This window comes from Saccopteryx leptura, chromosome 4, assembly GCF_036850995.1.
Source record: "Saccopteryx leptura isolate mSacLep1 chromosome 4, mSacLep1_pri_phased_curated, whole genome shotgun sequence".
In the NCBI taxonomy this organism is placed as follows: Eukaryota; Metazoa; Chordata; class Mammalia; order Chiroptera; family Emballonuridae; genus Saccopteryx; species Saccopteryx leptura.
Window position 1 is genome coordinate 194906937 of NC_089506.1, and position 19547 is coordinate 194926483.

General features: G+C 44.7%; 1 non-coding gene across 1 annotated transcript; it reads right to left on the reverse strand.

Moving 5' to 3' along the window:
• Positions 1 to 19208: 19208 nt before the first annotated feature.
• Positions 19209 to 19310, reverse strand: LOC136404646 (U6 spliceosomal RNA). Its single transcript, XR_010751366.1, has one exon. It is a non-coding gene; the product is annotated as a U6 spliceosomal RNA (small nuclear RNA).
• Between the last annotated feature and the right edge of the window lie 237 nt (positions 19311 to 19547).

Sequence of the window (19547 nt, forward strand, 5' to 3'; positions counted from 1 at the left end):
GCCAAGTTAGAAGACAAAATATTGTAGAATGAGATAAATGGGTACGCAAGCTGAACCCCAGAGAGAGGCAGATGACTCATTCAGTCTCGGTCCACACTGGGCTGGGACAGGCCCCTGCCTACAAAGGGGGAGTGAAAATGAAGGCCTAGGGCTTGAGACGTAGAGGAAACCTCAGACTCTCAGTACATGGCTCACCCCCAAAAACAAGTAGGAGGGTTGGGCTGAGCTGAGCATGTTCCGATTATTCTGCCCAAACTATCAACCAGATAGATCCCTCTGCTCCCATGAAAAGGGGCAGTGAGTGGGCAGAGAACAGCCAAAGGTGACTCATAAGATGTGATCTCTCTACCAAAATGGAAATATTAGGAGAAGCCCTCTAAGCAAGATAAAGCATGTGAAAGCGTTCGTGGAAACCATAAGCATTGGTTGCATTTTATGCTCTCATTCAACCCATCTACATTTCTTGAACATCTATTATGTGCTCAGTCTTGTCACCAGTTTCCAGGAAATTTAGGTTGAATAAGACATTGTTCCTTCACTTAGGATTACAGTCTAGTAGGAAAAACAGACGGGAAGCCAAAACTTTCAGCGTGCATTGAGTGCGCGAAGATACTGAAGGCTGCACAAGGAGTAACAATGCAGAGAAGGGGCATCTAATTGAGTGGGCAACCAGGTGAGTGGGCAACCAGGCTGCACAAGGAGTAACAATGCAGAGAAGGGGCGTCTAATTGAGTGGGCAACCAGGTGAGTGGGCAACCAGGCTGCACAAGGAGTAACAATGCAGAGAAGGGGCATCTAATTGAGTGGGCAACCAGGTGAGTGGGCAACCAGGCTGCACACGGAGTAACAATGCAGAGAAGGGGCATCTAATTGAGTGGGCAACCAGGTGAGCCTTCTTTGTGGCAACAACACTTGAGAGCTGAGGTGTGAAGAACACAAAGGAACTGAGCAAGAAACTGGGATATGGGGTGACTTTCAAGGCAGAGGGAAGTCCAGAAGAAGGCACAGGGAAAAGTCTGGGACATTTCAGGGAACTGAAAGTCCTTCTGTCTGCTTATAGGAGAAATGGTCTTACTGGAGAATGATCAGAAAAGAGCGTTACAGTCTAATCTGTGATGGTGAACCTTTTTATAAAAACCACCCACTTTTGCAGTGCTGGTTAACCTGGTCCCTCCCGCCCACTAGTGGGCGTTCCAGCTTTCATGGTGGGCCAATCCCGGTGCTGTTTGGTTGCTCTGCTACCGCCCACCATTCTCAGAGTATGGGCTTGACCTCAAGAAGGTAAAGGCTGAGTCATTGATTACATGTGGCAAAGCACACCACACAATCAACAGTTCAAAAGCAATAGAGATATTTACTTGGAACCTATGTACTATATTATTGATCAATGTCACCCCATTAAATTTAATTTTCTAAATAAAAAATGTTTTTAAATGTGGCAAAGTACAAAGGGAGAAATAAGACCAAACAAGGAGATACCTTTTTTAAATTGATTTGATCATTCTAACTTTTGTATTAGGTAAACTGTAAAGCATAAGCATGTAAAACATTTGTTTTTTGTAAAAATAAAAAATAAAAAATTGGGATTCTTTAAGAATGTGTGTGTGTGTATGTGTGTGTGTGAGTTATAAATGGAGAAGGAAAGAATGCATCTCAAAATGTTAACAGTGGCTATATCTGGCTAGTGGGATTGCTAATTTTTTTTTTTGGCTGATCTTTAATAACCTTCATAAATATTTATAATTTTTAATAAAATGACTAATAAAACTGACCTCGTCACAAGAGATTTTCTATGTGAATTATCCTTTTAAATGGTGCCAAGTGTTAGGTTCTCTTGTGCGGAACCACTGGCTCTTTGCAGCAATCAATATCCAGGTCACGTGGCCACGGGTTATATGGGCCCTAGTTGCTCTCTCCCACCGCAACAATGGCCTTCCGAAACATTCGCGGGGGACATTTGGTGAATGCAGTGGCACGGTGACTCCCTGTTCCCACCAGCAGGCTTCATTCAGTGGCAAGCTCAGGAAAGAGGTCAAGTTTCCCCCTTCTTTCATTCATTCCCTTATTCATTCAACAATGTTTACTGAGACAGGCCCTGTCCTAGGTGCTCAGAGCAGAAAAGCAAAACAGACTCACACTTGAGCTCTGTAACTTACTGGAGAAAAGAGCTACGGAAGACCCATGTTGCACACTTACAGAGAAGACTGAGTATTACTACACATTGCTGCAAACACTGTGGTCCCACCTCATCACCTCATTCCCTGTATGTTTCCCCGGTTAAATATGTCTGAGTCAACCCAAAACAGTCTTTCTTAGATAGATGAATGAATTTTTCTCTTTATGTAACATAAACACTATATATATATATATATATATATATATATATATATATATATGGCATGTATATAATGCAAACAATACACATACTCCTCACTTGCCTTTTACTTAAAAATATACTTCGAAGATAACATTATACAAGTACACTTTATTTTGCATATGAGCAAGCATAAATACAGATCTAAAAATAAAGATGTACATTTGGGATTTTGATAGAAATGACTAAATTCTTCTCCATAAACATTGCTCCAATTTACCCCACCCCACCTCCACCCCCAGTGCCTGCTGTCTGGTACCCTCCCTAAACCAGCATGGTATCAAACTCTTCATCTTCACCCAACCAATGGGAAAAAAGTGATACCTCATTTTAGTGCGTATCTGCATTTCTATTGTGACTGCAGAATATGCTTGAACAGGATTAAAGAGCCATTTTGCTAAAAGCCTGTTTACCGCTACTAAACACAATCTCTTTAAGAGACAAGGACTGCAGACTCTCCAAGAGAAAAAAAAAAAAAAAGTGCAGCAGCAGGCAGTATAAATCTGCTCTCAGTCACTTCTGTGAACAGCAATTGACTGCTTTCCACCTATAACCTGAGCATTCATAAGCTGCTTTCTGGACCACGGCAGAGAAATCACAGAGGAGACAGAAACCAATGTGCGAGTGCTTGCTATAAATCAGGCTCCCGGCTCTATATACGCTCTCATTTAATCCTCCTAACATTTTAATCCATGGGGCTCTGAGAGGTTAAGTACCTGCCCAAACTCACAGAGATTATAAATGGTAGAGGAAGAACTAAACCCAGTTCTAAACGCCACCACCAATATTTTTGTGCACTTCTGCTAGGCTGAGGTGTTTGAAGTCCATGAGCCTGAATCCTGAAATTCATATGCTAAGAAGCCGTCTTTCTACTTTAATCATGACCTTCTAAGCAGAAGTGTACTATAGTATTGCCTACCTATAGAGCCTAATATATAGGCCTTGATAAGATTTCTCTTGATCCCAGCTTTCCTTAAAACTTTCCGGCCACTTAAGACTCAACATTGAATTAATTTATAGAATCATTGTGGACACCCAATTATCCGCACCAGGAAGTGTTCAGAGATTTAAATATATATATGATTATTCAGACCAAGAAATTGGCTGGGAATTGGTATAGAGGTTGCAAGGCTGTGCCATGTAGCTCAGCAAGGTGGCCCAGAGGATTTCTTAGGTGGCCCAGAGGATTTCTTAGGTGGCATGCTGATGACATGCCTTGAGAATGAATCTGACAGAGCCCTAGAACAGTGTTGAGAAAACCAGATGTGACAACTGCAAAGCTCCAAATAAGAATCCTAGCCAGTGATGTCTCATCACAGTATGTCAGAGTTCCTAACACAAATATGAGGTCCAGCAATGGGAAGACAACCTCTTCCCCAGAAGCTGGGTAACAGATTAGATCGGGCAAACAAATGGGATAAGGGTGTAAAGAATCCTAAGAGAAAAAGTTGTCTTGAGAGAAAATATCTTCCAAAAAAAATGTATCAAAACGAACTTCCAAGAAAAGCACCCTAACATTAGACACTCCCACATGGGGTGGGGGGGTGGTTGTTACTCAAAGTGTGGCCCAGAGAAGGTATGCTACTGGGCCACAATGAGATAATTACAGAAATTGGGAATAAGCATTTAGAAAATTTTATAGCAATTTGGCAGAGTAATTTTATGTCTGTTGAATCTAATAATAAAAAAAATTGGGGCTTATAAAAAATTTTTATTAAAGCCGTTAAAATGAAGAAGTGTTTTGATATGTGACAAGTGATCACAGGATAGGGTGGCAATTAGTCAGGATAAAGAAGCCGCGGCATTCTATAATGTAATGAAGGACTTCCGGGGGCCTCTATGTGGCCGGAAGTGCATGATGTAGGGAGTCTTTGTGGTGGAGCAGTACCACCCTCAGCCACCATTCCTCTTCTAACGGCCTTTGGCAAAGGTTGAAACCACCAGCAGGACTACCATCACACAAGTGCCACAGTTGGGAGCTGTATTTAAAATGTGCAGAATAGCTTCTTTGGAGAGAAACATCTATGCACCATTTTAAGAGGTGACAGAAAAAGCTTCTGAGAAAATAATTGAGAAATTATGCCACAGACATCTGTGTCCAAGACACAGGGACAGCCAAATTCCAGAGGGCTGTCAAGAATTTCCAAAGACAGGCTCAGTAAAATAAGCCAGACACAAAAAGACAAATATGTATAATTCCACTTACATGAGGTACCTAAACTAGGTGAATTCATAGAAACAGGAAGTAGAAGAGCGGTTCCCAGGGGTTTGGGGGAGAAGGAAATGGAGAATACTGTTTAATGGGTGCAGAGTTTCTGTTTGGAATGATGGAAATTTTCTGAATATGGGCGGTGATGATGGTTGCAGAACGTTGCAAATATGCTTAATACCCGATCACATACTTAAAAATGGTTAAAATGATACATTTTATGTATATTTTACCACAATGAATAAGCAAGAATTCCCAATGTACTTTCCAAGTACTAATTGCCAATTAAAAAAAAAAACCAAAAAAAAAAACAGAACAGCTTCTAATAAAACAGCCTTTCTCTGAGGCCTGGGCGAACACCAAAAATAAGTTAATTAATGAAAGCACAGGGATCATCCCATCTGGACCTAGTTATTGTATTTATAAACCAGAAATATACCTTTTGCTCATAAGAAAAGACTGACAAGCTAGAAATAAATAAATAAAACACATTATTTTGAAAAGCAGTGAGGAACTCTATCAGCATTAAAACCCGTGACTCCCTGTCCTTTGACACTCCTTATCATCTCATTTTATTGAAATTTCCCCACTCCCATGCAAAATCTATCTTCCCGCCCACTGTCCGGACTGACTCAGCTAATCCAGTCCACAGGGCGAGATAGCCGGTCTTCGTGGGCAAGCCTGTGGACACACAGTTGAGGTGGGTCTCGGTCCATAAAGGCAAACTCGGTTTTTCATTTAAGATATATGAGTAAGTGTTCCCTTTAAGAGTCTCCAAGCAAGTACCTGACAAACCCTTCTCCATAAATTTCAGTGGTTTTATACTCCTCTGGGACCCATGTTTTTCCTCATTCCTCTGGCTTATTGTTAAAATCAATGTTCTCCAAGTAGCCACCCACCAGGTTCTCTCTTGGCAATCCCATCTTCCGTCTCAGCTCCAGCCAGCCTAGTCTTTCCCACTCAATCTGTGACCCTCTCCTCCCCAGTCTCCAGTCGCCACTGTGACTAACTTCTGGACAAGTCCACAGTGATGTCCCACAAACACTTCAAGCTTGGCATGATCAAACATTTCTCGTCCAAGCCTCTTCCTGTGTGAGACACCTCTACCAATGGCACCACCGCCACCCCACCAGTCACCCAAGCATGGAACCTCCCTGACATCGGTGACATCTATCCATGTTATTCTCTGCCTTCTGGGTTCCCTTCCATCCAGCATGTACCCTGATTCGTTTACTCCTCTGTCCACCTGAAGTGTCAGACACCAGAGCGATAGGTGATCACTCTCTGCAAACACTGGAAAGCTCCAAGGACTTCAAATCCTCCCTCACCAGAGGTCAGTGAACACACAGGTGTGGAAAGCTGAAACTTGCCTGAGAAAGTTTTGAAAGAAGAAAGGAGTAAGCGATATGAAGAAAGCTATAGAGCAGTGGTCCCCAACCCCCGGCCCGCAGACCGGTACCGGTCCGTGGGCCATTTGGTACCAGTCCGCAGAGAAATAATAAATAACTTACATTATTCCCATTTTATTTATATTTAAGTCTGAACGATGTTTTATTTTTTAAAAATGACCAGATTCCCTCTGTTACATCCGTCTAAGACTCACTCTTGACGCTTGTCTCAGTCACGTGATACATTTATCCTTCCCACCCTAAAGGCTGGTCTGTGAAAATATTTTCTGACATTAAACCAGTCTGTGGCCCAAAAAAGGTTGGGGTCCACTGGTATAGAGTACAGGTTCAGGAAATACTATAAAACTCTAGAAGCACTGTAGGAAGTACCCTAAATCTCTTCCCCAGCAGGGTGACCTTCTGGGAAGGGCAGAAGCATCAGAGTCAAGAAGATGAATTTGAGTCTCAGTTTCTACAGACCTCCGTGTCCACTAGTAAGTCTTGTGATTTTCTTTCATCTCTACAATGAGGGTGTTAGACCAAATTATTTCAAAATCCTGTTAGTTCACTAAATCCTCCATAACTTCATGGATCTACGACAATGATTCCTAAACCTGCCTGTGTATCAGCGCCACTGGGGAAGCTTTATAAATCTGCAGCTCCCCGGGTTTCCTTCTCAGAGGAGGTGATTCCGCCAATGTGAGGAGACATCTGAGAATTCTGTAGTTTCAGAAAACCTCAACAGGTGATTCTGACGCGAAGCCCCATTTGGGAGCTGAGCCACCATAGAGAATCTTCATCTGCTATCGTTTTCAACTACATCTACCACCTACAGAATAATGGTTTTCCATGGGAATACATCTTCAGTTTCATAATAATGGTTAAAGGGACTATAGGATTCACTTTACATAACATCACCTTAGGGGCACTTTATTGAAACACGGTTATTGTTCAAATATGGAAATGACTTACAGGGTTTTGTATTTCAATACCTGCATTGTCACAATTTTCAGCATGTAATTTGGTATAATTTGGGGCAAAATATAACTTTCTAAATAAACCCACATTCGGTTTTTTAATGAGAATCAGTAAAAAAAATATTTCATGTATTATAAATATACAGCCATCACCCAGGAACATGCATACACTGCAGAGGAAGATGTATGTCTGTGGCACCAACCAACAGCAAGACAAAAATGTACCATCTATACCCAGATCTCCACGGTAGTTGTCTCCCCACCCTCAATATTTTTCTTACTAGCAGGACCTATCCATTTCCAGGCAATGAATTGTAATGAGTCTGAGTTAATTATGACAAGATACTTGGCAAGATCCTAATTTTTGCAGCCCCTCTTGCATCTAGGGATAGCCATGCGACCCAGCACCGGACAATGAGATTTGAGAGCCAGTTTACTGGTGGACTTCCAGGAAATGGTTGTTTTCCCCTCCTTGTTAAAGGGAGGACCCTTTTAATCACTCAGATCCCTGATTCCATCCCTGAGTGCAAAGGGCTACAGCAGCCACACGGTGACCACCAGGCTGTGAGCATGAGGCCCAGAGTCCATTCCCAGAGATGACAGAGTAAAAATTGAGAAAAGCCTGGTCTTTATTGGCATCGGGAAGTCACTGCTCCTAAGAGCACACCTCTTGTTATTAAATTAAAAATTAATTTTTCAGCCCTGGCCGGTTGGCTCAGTGGTAGAGCGTCAGCCTGGCGTGCAGAAGTCCCAGGTTCGATTCCCAACCAGGGCACACAGGAGAAGCGCCCATCTGCCTCTCCACCCTTCCCCCTCTCTTTCCTCTCTGTCTCTCTCTTCCCCTCCCGCAGCAAGGCTCCATTGGAGCAAAGATGGCCCGGGCGCTGGGGATGGCTCCTTGGCCTCTGCCCCAGGCACTGGAGTGGCTCTGGTCGCAACAGAGCGACGCCCCGGAGGGGCAGAGCATTGCCCCCTGGTGGGCAGAGCGTAGCCCCCTAGTGGGCGTGCCGGGTGGATCCCGGTCGGGCGCATGCAGGAGTCTGTCTGACTGTCTCTCCCGGTTTCCAGCTTCAGAAAAAAAAAAAATTAATTAATTTTTCAATCACACTACCCACAATTTTTTATTTTTATTTTTTGCAGAGATAGAGTCAGAGAGAGGGACAGATAGGGACAGACAGGAAGAGAGAGAGATGAGATACATCAATTCTTTGTTGCGGCTCCTTAGTTGTTCATTAATTGCTTTCTCATATGTGCCTTGACTGGGGGGCTACAGCAGACCGAGTGACCCCTTACTCGAGCCAGCGACCTTGGGCTCAAGCTGGTGAACCTTGCTCAAACCAGATGAGCCTGCGCTCAAGCTGGCGACCTCGGAGTCTCGAACCTGGGTCCTCCACATCCCAGTCCAACGCTCTATCCTCTGCGCCACCGCCTGGTCAGGCCTAGTCACAATTTTTTTATTGATTGATTTTTAGAGAGACAGAGAAAAAGGGAAGCATTCATTTGTTATTACACTTACTTGTGCATTCATTGGTCACTTTCCATATGTGCCCTGACCTGGGATCAAAAATACAACCTTGGTTTTTTAGGAATGACCCTCTAATTGATTGAGCTAACTGACCAAGGGCCCAAACTAGCCACATTTTAAAATATCTGGATGGGGAGGGGAGTCTTAGCAAACAACAAATGAACTCTTACCAGCTAAATTCTTGTTATGTGAAATAATTAAGTGCCTTCATTGTTCAGAGCCACTGAGAGCCTTGTTTTCTATCAGTTGCAGTGAAAAGTGCCTCCTAGCCTGACCAGGCGGTGGCACAGTGGATGGAGTGTCGGACTGGGATGCAGTGGACCCAGGGTCGAGACCCTGAGGTCGCCAGCTTGAGCACAGGCTCATCTGGTTTGAGCAAGGCTCACCAGCTTGAACCCAAGGTTGCTGGCTCAAAGAAGGGGTCACTTGATCTGCTGAAGACCCTCAATTAAGGCACATATGAGAAAACAATCAACGAACAACTAAGGAGACTAAGGAGCCGCAACGAAGAATTGATGATGCTTCTCATCTCTCTCCCTTCCTGTTTGGCTGTCCCTATCTGTATCTCTCTCTGTCTCTCACTGTTTCTGCCACACACACACACACACACACACACACACACACACACACACACACACACGCATCCTATCCACATCCTGGTCTGGTGAGGACTAAGTGCAATCCTCAGGAGGCAACTAGGCGTATCTGGGATCAGAGTTCAATGCCACAGGGTAGGGAAATAGCTGTCAGCGAGGGAGTAGCATTTCAATAACTGCTTGAAGGATGGGTGAAAGATGAGGAAAAGAGGTGGAGGCAGTAATAGTTTTCTGGAAAAAGCTTGAAAAGTAGAGGAAAAAACTAAAAAGGCTCCAAGTTTATCATCTGGCACTCCAGGATGGAAACATACAAAGATTTTATTTTGTTCAAAAATCTAATTCAAAAAATTTCAGGAGGCCTGACCTGTGGTGGCGCAGTGGATAAAGCATCAACCTGGAAATGCTGAGGTCGCCGGTTCGAAACCCTGGGCTTGCCTGGTCAAGGCACAAATGGGAGTTGATGCTTCCTGCTCCTCCCCCCTTCTCTCTCTCTCTGTCTCTCTCTCCTTTCCCTCTCTATCTCCTTTCTAAAATGAATAAATTAAAAAAATAAAAAATAAAAACAAAAAATTTCAGGAGTCAACAAAACCTGTTTACACATGTGACTACCTCCATCACTCTTTTCCACTCCCCACCTTGAAGACTGTGTCTCCGACCCTGTCCTGCCCATTGGCTCCACGCCAAGGGGTGTCCAAGTTCCCATGAACTCCTTCTGGCACTGAGGTTGGCTCTGGGTCACTGGAGCTCGGGTCCCTTTGAGCACCTTTTCATGGCACTCCCTTCACATAAGCCTCTCCAGTCCCCTTGGGATTCTGAAGTCATGTGAGAACAAGATCTCACAACTGGAACTGGTTTCTGGAAAGCACCCACGAATGCGGCACACTATCTCCTCACGCACGCGCTCTCATCTTCTCACACTGAAGAAAATTAAAAAGAACTTATCAGGCCCTGGATGGTTGGCTCAGCGGTAGACCATCAGCCAGCGTATAGATGTCCCTGATTTGATTCCCAGCCAGTACACACAGTAGAAACGACCATCTGCTTCTCCACCCCTCTCCTTCTCGCTTCTCTAGCTCTCTCTCTCTCTCTCTCTCTCTCTCTCTCTCTCTCTGTCTCTCTCTTCTCCTTCTGCAGCCATGGTTTGATTGGAGCAAGTTGGCCCTGGGTGCTGAGGATGACTGCATGGCCTTTGCCGCAGGCACTAAAGAAAATGGCTCCAGTTGCAAAGAAGCAAGGGCCCAGATGGGCAGAGCATCGCCCCCTAGTGGGCTTGCGGGTGGACCCCCTCCGGGCACTCGTGGGAATCTGTCTCTGCTTCCCCTCCTCTCACTAAAAAAAATAAAATAAAATAAAAATAAAAAATGAAAAAAGAACCTATCGGTGTCTAGCACATGGACACATCAAAGTCCCCAAAGGAAAATGTTTGAATTTCTTCCATCTATTTTCCTCTCCTGTTCTTTATGCTTCTCAATGAGAAGAAAGGTAGAGCTTACATTTTATGTCAACACCAAAGGCCTCCGTTTGTGTGCATTACTTACTAAAGTATTCAGTGATTCAATGTCAAGGTATGTATTATACATACTTTTTTTTTTTTCTAGGCCATTATCAGTTTCCTTACAACACTATTATTCTTCAGCTCAGCTAATGCTTCTGTCAAAGATTTAGCAACAAGCACGGAAAATGTCAAACAGTGGGGAAGAGACCTAGCTGTTTCCACGACTGCACAAAAAGCTGGAGTTGTCTTTTATGGAAAAGCAGAACAATTCTGCCACGAACACCAACGTTTCATCAGGGCACAGAGGAGTGGGGTGGCTTATTCGTTTTGCTCCGCACACCTGAGTCCATCTCCTCTGAATAAGCTTTCTTTCTTCTCTTACCAATATACTTAATAAAATAGAGCCCATGTTGTTACCATTTCACCCTCTCCCCAGGAGGTATCCGGCTTTAGCGCATGACGGGAATCAGCCAGGAGAGTCAGTGCTGATCTGTCTGCCGAGCGGTGTGATAAAAATTTAAGGGGCACTAAAAGGCTCCTCTAGAGAAAAATATTTTCCCAGCATGCTTACGAGGGTGCCTGAAATTACAACCCTTCTGCTTTAAGGCATTGGAAGCCTCCATTAAAATGCAAATATGTTAGGTGAGTTATTTTATCAAACTGTCACATCTTAGCTTGAATTAGTTTATAGCTTAATTCAAAAACCTGAAGTGACAGGACACAGGGTCATAAGCAAAGATGATACAAAGGTTTAGGGTTTAAAATGTGTTGCCTAAATCGCTGGCCCAAATAGCAGGACAAGGTGGGAGAAGAGAATACAGTCTGATGGCCCCGAGCATGAGGTCAACAATCCCGGCTGAGCCACAGGCTGGTCCACATGATGGAGAAGTCATCTTCACCCTTCAAACATAAACTCAAGGAAGCATCTGTGTGTCTATGTCTTCTTTTCTCCCCACTGAAACTGGCATTCTCAATGGATTTACTTACTATTTCCTCCCTGAAGTGAGCTCAGGAATTCTTACCCATTCCCCCCCCCAACAGTTTCGGAGGCTGCAAGAGCCCACGGTAGGCACTACCAATACTCTCCAATATTTCCATTTCTCCTCCGTCCTACCCCCTTGAAGTTAGTCATGGCTATATGACTGACTTTGCCCAATGAAGTGTAAGCAAAAATGGCATGTGTTGCTAAGAGCTCCCTTCTTCTGCTATAGTGAACTTGACTAAGGATACTATTGATACAAGGTTAAAGCCACCAAGAATGGTAGACACAAACCAGTTAACTAGAATCCTGCTCAGACTTGCGGATGACCATAATGGAGCAGGAATAAACTTCAGTTGTGTTAGACCAGTGATGTTCTGATGTTGGCACATTAGCATAGCCTCATCTACCCTACTGATCCATACCCCATAAATAACGCTTCAGGCTCTCTCTATTACCGGACATTCACCCTTCAACAAAATGTATTGAGCACCTACAGTGTGTACCAAGTACCATAAATTTAGTAGGACTGTAACAGTAAAGACAAAGTCCTTGAACTCATGGAGGTTACATTCTCGTCAAGGAAAAAAGATTATCAATAAGTTTTTCTGTTAGGAATAAGCTTGGTTGAACATAGCAAAAAAAAAACCCCAAATGATATCAACTTCAGCAAATGATAAGTCTTGTTTCCCTCACATAAAGGAGAGTGGAGGTTAGCAATCTGAGACCCACGGGGTGGTTCTACAATGTCACCAGGGATACAGATTCCTCCCATCCTTCTGGTCCACCATCCTCAGCACGTGGTTTCTATCTCCCAGAGTAACTCATCCACCAAACTGGCTGCCGCCACTCCATTTGTTTTATCCACATTCTGGCAGGGGGAAAACAGTGAAAGAAAGGCAAGAGAAGGGTGCCTCCCAACTGAGCCAGGTGCCCATAAAGAGCTTCCCTGGAAGCCCCAGCCCATAGGTAATACACACACCTCATTAGCCACCCCTGCCTTCAAGGGAGGCAGAGAGGAAAATATAACCCCAGCTGGATATATTTTGTACCACAAATAAAATAGGATTCTGTCTTTTGAAAAGGAAAGAGAATAAGTATATATTAAGGAGGTATTTATTAGTCTCTGTCATAATAAATGAACAAATAAGAATTTCAGCTGGTGATATTTTGAAGGGAAAAAAAATGGTGATTAAAAAAATAGAAAGGCAGTAACTGTGCTCGGGGCAAGGAGGAAAGGGCTTCCCACCCGGGTGGCAATTGGAATTATGAGAAGTCCTCATTGGGGTGACCTGGGGAGGAGAACCCCAGGCAGAGGGAACAATGAGAGATGAGGCCTGAAGCACCAAAGAAGAGAAAGCGCACAGTGGCTGGAATGAGTGAGTGAGGGGGATGTGGTGGGAGAGGAAGGCAGAGGGGTGGAGAGACTAGGTTACCCAGGACCTCGTGAATTTCACCCCCAGGGTGTTGGGGGCAAGGGGGAGGCTGAGGGGTAAGCAGCGAGTGACATCATGTGATCACACCTTAATTCTGTTATTTTGGGTACTATTGGGAACTGGTTGTAAGGGGATAAGCATGGTGACCAGTTAGGAGGCCCATTCAGACATCCGGACAGCTGACAATGGCGCTGGACCCATAGTAGGCTGGACGGGCAGTGCTAAGGATGCAGCTGAGACCAGCTATCACGAATGAGGGGTAAACCCCATGGGCCTTGATAGGTAACTTTTCTATGAGAGTTTAGCTGCTCATCTAGAGGCTCAAAGAGAGCTCAGAGAAAGCTGGATTTTTTTCAGAATTGAAGTCTCACTGGGAGAGGACGGCTGATCAAAGGTGAAGAGAGGCTGGGAAGGAAGGTTGGTGAGAAGTCACTGAAATGAGTGAGGCTGGGCTCTAAGCAGAGTGGAAAGAGAAGTGGTGGGAGGCAAAGCCCGAGGGGCTGAAGCCCCCCACCCCGCCCGAGTCGGCCACTTTGGTTTCCCACCTGCAGCTAATGCTTGGCTCCGGCCGCTCTGCCCAGTGTCTGCACATGGACACACGGCTGGATTATCTGCCTGACACCTGGTAACCAGTGCCACCTGGGCCCCACCTCTCAGCTCACCCTTGCAACATACTCAGCTGCTCAGCGCTTGGTCCTGTTCCACCCTCACTCAACCCAAGTGTTGGGCTCCCGAGTGTCTGGGAAGGATCAACTCTACTTCTCCAGTCCAGTGGCTAGGTATCCAGGCTAAAGGGAGACTATGGGTACCAGTCCAAGCTCCTCCATCTTCCAGCTGTGTCACCGTAAACAACGACCACCCTTCCTTCCTTGTGCCTTGATTTCACCTGTAAATGGAGGCTACGAACAAGCCCCGCCTCCCAGGGCTAAGGCGAAAATCAAATGAATGCACGGAAAGCACTGAGAGCATGCAGCACACAGGAAACTCCCCCATTAAAGTGATCCAGCGTTGGTGTGTATCATCTTCCTGCGCTGCACAGATCAAATCTCAGTCCCTCCTATCACCTTCCCTCCCCTCAGTCCTCATTTATCTACTTCCTCTGACTCGTTTTATACTTACTATTCATAACACATAATCTGCATCTTACAACATGCTGTCCTGTTCTCTAATTGTTGGTATCACTCAATTTGGCACTTGAATCCACACTAATGACTGTATGCTAATATGTAAAAATCACGCCTTGTCCTAATTCTTCATGTCTGTGCCTTAGCTTTTCTCTTCAGCTACACCAGGAGACTCCGGAAGCCAATTATATATCGATACTTCTCTCACACCTTTACACAGGCAGCGCAGGACCCGTGACATGAATGTGCTGGGTGCTTGGGTGCTGAGAGAGGGCTTTGCATCCGGCGAACTCCAGAACCCTGTGCCTTAGGGAACCAGATGGAAGTGGGACAACGTTTCAGAACTGAAACTGCATTGTATCAATCTCTAGTTCAGCCAACGCTTCTCTGGGCAGGGCCTGTGCTGTTTTGGGGAGAATAATGCCATGCATTCTTTTCTGAAAGCTCTCCAAAATACTTCAAGAAATGGTCTGACTTGGCCCTGGCCGGTTGGCTCAGCGGTGGAGCGTCGGCCTGGCGTGCGGGGGACCTGGGTTCAGTTCCCGGCCAGGGCACATAGGAGAGGCGCCCATTTGCTTCTCCACTCCCTCCCCCTCCTTCCTCTCTGTCTCTCTCTTCCCCTCCCGCAGCCGAGGCTCCATTGGAGCAAGGATGGCCCGGGCGCTGGGGATGGCTCCTTGGCCTCTGCCCCAGGCGCTAGAGTGGCTCTGGTCACGGCAGAGCAACCCCCCGGAGGGGCAGAGCATTGCTCCCTGGTGGGCAGAGCGTCGCCCCTGGTGGGCGTGCCGGGTGGATCCCGGTCGGGCGCATGCGGGAGTCTGTCTGACTGTCTCTCCCCGTTTCCAGCTTCAGAAAAATACAAAAAAAAAAAAAAATGGTCTGACTTAGTCAAGATTACAAATTCCAACGTTAGCCTGATCCTCAGACCTCCTGGGCCAGCTGGGCTAATTGGCCACCAAAACAAATTAAGCTCTTCCAGACCATTCACCCAAGAGAACTCCCCGCTATAGGGAGAAAAACGAAGCAGAACTCACAGGCCAGCTGAGAAGGGAGCCACACTGCTCCTGGCTTCGGGGGCTGCCTACACTGAAGGAAGAGCCTCAGGCTGCACAACCAGGAACTTCTGCAATGCAGAGCAGTCTGGTTTGCCCATCACACAGCCTCTCTACACAGTCTTTTAATACAGTTAATATCGCTGCTGACCAGAGGGCACAGGGGTCAGAACCTGCAGCCAGGCCACCAGAATTCAAACCACAGCTCCGCCACTCACTGATTGTGCGATTCAAGTCCCTTTAACCTCTCTGTGTCTCAATTTCTTTGTCTGAAAAGTGGTAGCTATAATAGCTCCCAAGGCTTACCGTTTTTATGAGGATTAAAGGTTTTAAATTACTATAATGCTTAGGACAATTCCTGGCTATACGCATTATGCAACTGCTTGTTAAATGATTTTAATCATATTTATTTGTGTGCATTTTGAGCATTTCTGGGAAATTATTCTAGAGTCTGAGTAGATAAAGATGAACAAGACAGTCCTTTCCTTTGAGAAACTCACAGTTTATTTAATAGATAACTGGTTTTAACAGCTCTAGAAGAGGTATTGGCAAAGTGTTTGGGAAACATTGAGAAGGGAGGATTAACTCTGCTCAGAGTAACAAGAAAGGCTACCTAAAGCCGGCATCCGTAGTTGAGTAGGATTCCAGGTAGATGGGAAGGTCCTTTACAATAGTGGTTCCCAACCTGACCTGGCATTTGAATCACCTGGAAGGTTAAAACCCAGATTCCCAAGCCCCACCTCCAGAGTTTTGAATCTGGTAGGTCTGGGTGGGATCTGAAAGCCTGCATTCTTAACAAGTTTCCAGGTGCTGCTGCTGCTGGTCCAACACCCACTTTGAGAACCACTGCCTTTCAGAAGTAGAGAGCAGCGTATGCATAGATGCAGGAGTAGGAAACTCCTGGGCTTCTCTTCTCAGGGCAGAGACGGTAGCCTGGCATGATTGGATCAGAGAGCAGTCATGGAAAACAGCAAAAGATGAGGTGGGAAACGGAAGCAGAAGCGGATCCCAAAGCGAAGAGACTTGGCACAAACCCTGTACAGTTGGGGGAGCTAAAATCAGAAAGAAAGAAAGAAAGAAAGAAAGAAAGAAAGAAAGAAAGAAAGAAAGAAAGAAAGAAAGAAAGAAAGAAAGAAAGAAAGAAAGAAAGAAAGAAAGAAAGAAAGAAAGAAAGGAAGGAAGGAAGGAAGGAAGGAAGGAAGGAAGGAAGGAAGGAAGGAAGGAAGGAAGGAAGGAAGGAAGGAAGGAAGGAAGAAAGAAAGAAAGAAAGAAAGAAAGAAAGAAAGAAAGAAAGAAAGAAAGAAAGAAAGAAAGAAAGAAAGACCTTCTTGACAACATCTGTGTCTGTAAATGTGGGGACACTTGGTGGTATTCTCAGTATATATCCTTGAAACTTCGTTAACACCAGGACAGTGAATGAGAGCCATGGCCTTCATCTTTTATCTAATTTTGATATATGTATTATTATTACTCTGTTTTTGCAATCTTTAGAACGTATTTTTGCAAAAATAAAATACCCTACTGGGTTATAACTTAGTACCATCCATGGATATAAGAAAGTATATTATGTCCTGAAATAAATACAAGTGATGGGTTATCAATCTATCTCCCTGAGTCATTTTTAGTGAAGACTTCGTCATTCATTGGCTTTTCGGGGGATCTTGCCACTTTGACTGGCTCATTGGTACTTTCTGAATCCTTTGCAACTCTCTTGCAGCCATTGAAAAACAGGCAGCGCCGGCTGACTAGAACCATTGGAGGACTGCGTATCGGGAAAGCACCATGGCTCACAGTACAGCATTAGTCCTTTAACAGTACTGAACACGCATCCAGTCCATCCCACCACGTTTAGAACACTGCTGCTTTAGCTTAATAAAGGGCACCGTTCTTCTAAGTAATAGGCAAGAAGGTCTCCATAGAGACAGCTACTCTTCTGAACTATGAAGTACTGCCTGACGCTGCTCTGCTCCTACAATTAACACTGGGGGTCCAAACGGAATCTACCCCTTTCTGAACAGCGTCCTTAAAATATGCATAGCAAAAGACTGAAAAGATATTGACTGCTATAATGATTGATTTTTATGAACATCTCTATTTCATGTAGTATTAAAATTAATCAAGAATTTAAAATTAAAGAGGCCAGAGCTGGTGCAGGTGCAGTGAGACAAGAAAGAAACAGAGGAGTCTTGGGTCACAGAATGGAGCAGCTGTGCGCAGACCTGTATGAGATTGAGGGAGAATGAGGAGTTGAGGGTGGTTCCAGGCTGACCAGCTCTGATGCCCGGCTGGAGGAGGTCCTATCAGCTGAGAAAGGGCTGCAGTGATGAGGAGATTTAGGGAGAAGAGAACGTCATCACTTCCATTCACAAGGATTCTGAGGCATGCACGATGACCACTGGGCAGCGAGAAATCCAGGTCTGGAGTTGAGCGAAGAAGTCAGAAGTAATCAAGAGCTGGGCACCCCTGTGTGCGGGTCCAGGTCAGAGTCACGCCGGGGGTGAGATGGCTGAAGGAAGAGCCAGGACACAAACTCAGTTCACCTTATTTAAATGGGCTCAGCGATTCAAAGCAAGCGGGGAGACAGGGAGAATGAGAAAGGGGAGCAGAAGCTGAGAGCAGGAGGAAGCCAGCCAAGATGTTACTGTACAGCCTCCTGGTGGAGCGCAGTCACTTTATCACAAACTCTTCCGACCTCACCTGCGTCGCAGGAACGGTGTCTGTGCTGGTCACCGTCTGTTCTCAAGTCCATCGACAGCCCTTCCTTGTTAAGTGTGACCCCTGATAATTTCATTTCTCAGGCCCCTGTGCCAACTGGTTTCTGCCAAAGAGAGTCAGTAGCAGGAGACTGGGAGGAGGAGGGTCGCCAAAGCCAGATTATTCCTCCCCCTTTTCTTTCCCCACCCCCACCCCATCTCTGCCTTCTGTGGCTTTTCATCAGACCTGTGCTTCTGGGTCCCACCAAGTACCCAGTTCCTGGGGTCTGGGAACATCCCCTTCTCCCTCCAGCTTGGATGGGTGGGGGGAGGGGTTAGCTCGCTACTGCTACTCATCTCTGCATCAGCTCAGCAGCCCATTTGGCTTTTCAGCTCCTCCAACACTTCACAACTAGTTCCCCTGTGATTTCTTCTATTAAACTGGCTAGCGCAGGCTCTGTAGTCCTGGTGGGTCCCTGGTTGATAAACATCAAATGATAATATATCAGTTTCTTTCCCCACAACTTGTTTCAGTTTTCAGAATCCTGTTCAGGCTGGGATTATGCGAGTTGCTATTTAAAAAGCCTTCTACTTAAAAGTTAAGGGAAAAGAAAAGTAATTTTAAAAGAAGCAGTAAACAAAGATAAAAGCTGAAATAAATAAATTTGTAAAACATAAAGCAGCAGAATGATAAATTAGTTCAAATGCTGGGTGTTGGGGGGTTTTTTTTGTTTGTTTTTTTTGATAAGACTACTAAAATAAATGAACCTCTGACAAATATAATTAAGGGAAGATTTTTAATTAAAAATGACAATGAAGATAGGACAAAATAAAGAAAATAGTATTTTTTCCCCAAATCTAAAGAGAATGTGAGGCACTTATAAACTAATCAACAGAAATCCTCAATGAAATAGATAATTTCTAGAATGGTGCAGTTTATTAAAAATGACTCGATGTTTAAATCTAAACAGAATAATAATTAAGTAAGAAATGGAGGAAAGCTTTGATAACGACCTAAAAATGCAGCAGATCCTAAAGTTTGCACCAGAGCAATTTTCCTACTTTTAATAAACAGCTGACTTTGATGTTGTATAAAACATCCTGAGTGCAAGGGCAGAGGAACAAACTCTTCCGACCTCACCTGCTTGGCCATTAGGCAAGCATGAACTTCCTAAAACCTGATCAAGATGAATTACACAAAAAGAAAATCATAGGCACACATCACGAATGAATGTGGATAGGAAAAGCTCAAGTAAAATCCTCACCCTAAAAAAGAACTTGTTTTACTGTGCTGCTTCAGCGCTTTAGAGGAAACGTACTTTTTTGTAACACTTTACTGAGATACAATTCTTAAACCATAAAAAATATGGAGCTCTTTACCAACCTGTGTGTCATCCTTGCACAGGGCCAGGCTAATCGCCTCTGTATCGTTTCAATTTTAGTGCACGTGCTGCTAAAGCCAGTCCAGGGATGATAACTTTAGGAGTTGAAAGAAATTATGAAGGATGGAGAGTTTGTACATTACTAAAGTAAATAACCATTGGACAAAACCAGTGTCAAAGAGAAAATATCATCTAGAGCAGGGGTCTCAAACTTGCGGCCCGCGGGCCGCATGCGGCCCGCCGAACAATTTTGTGCAGCCGGCAGACTAATCCACGAAGTTCAAAATATTTTGGATAAAATTAAGTAAGCCTAGGGG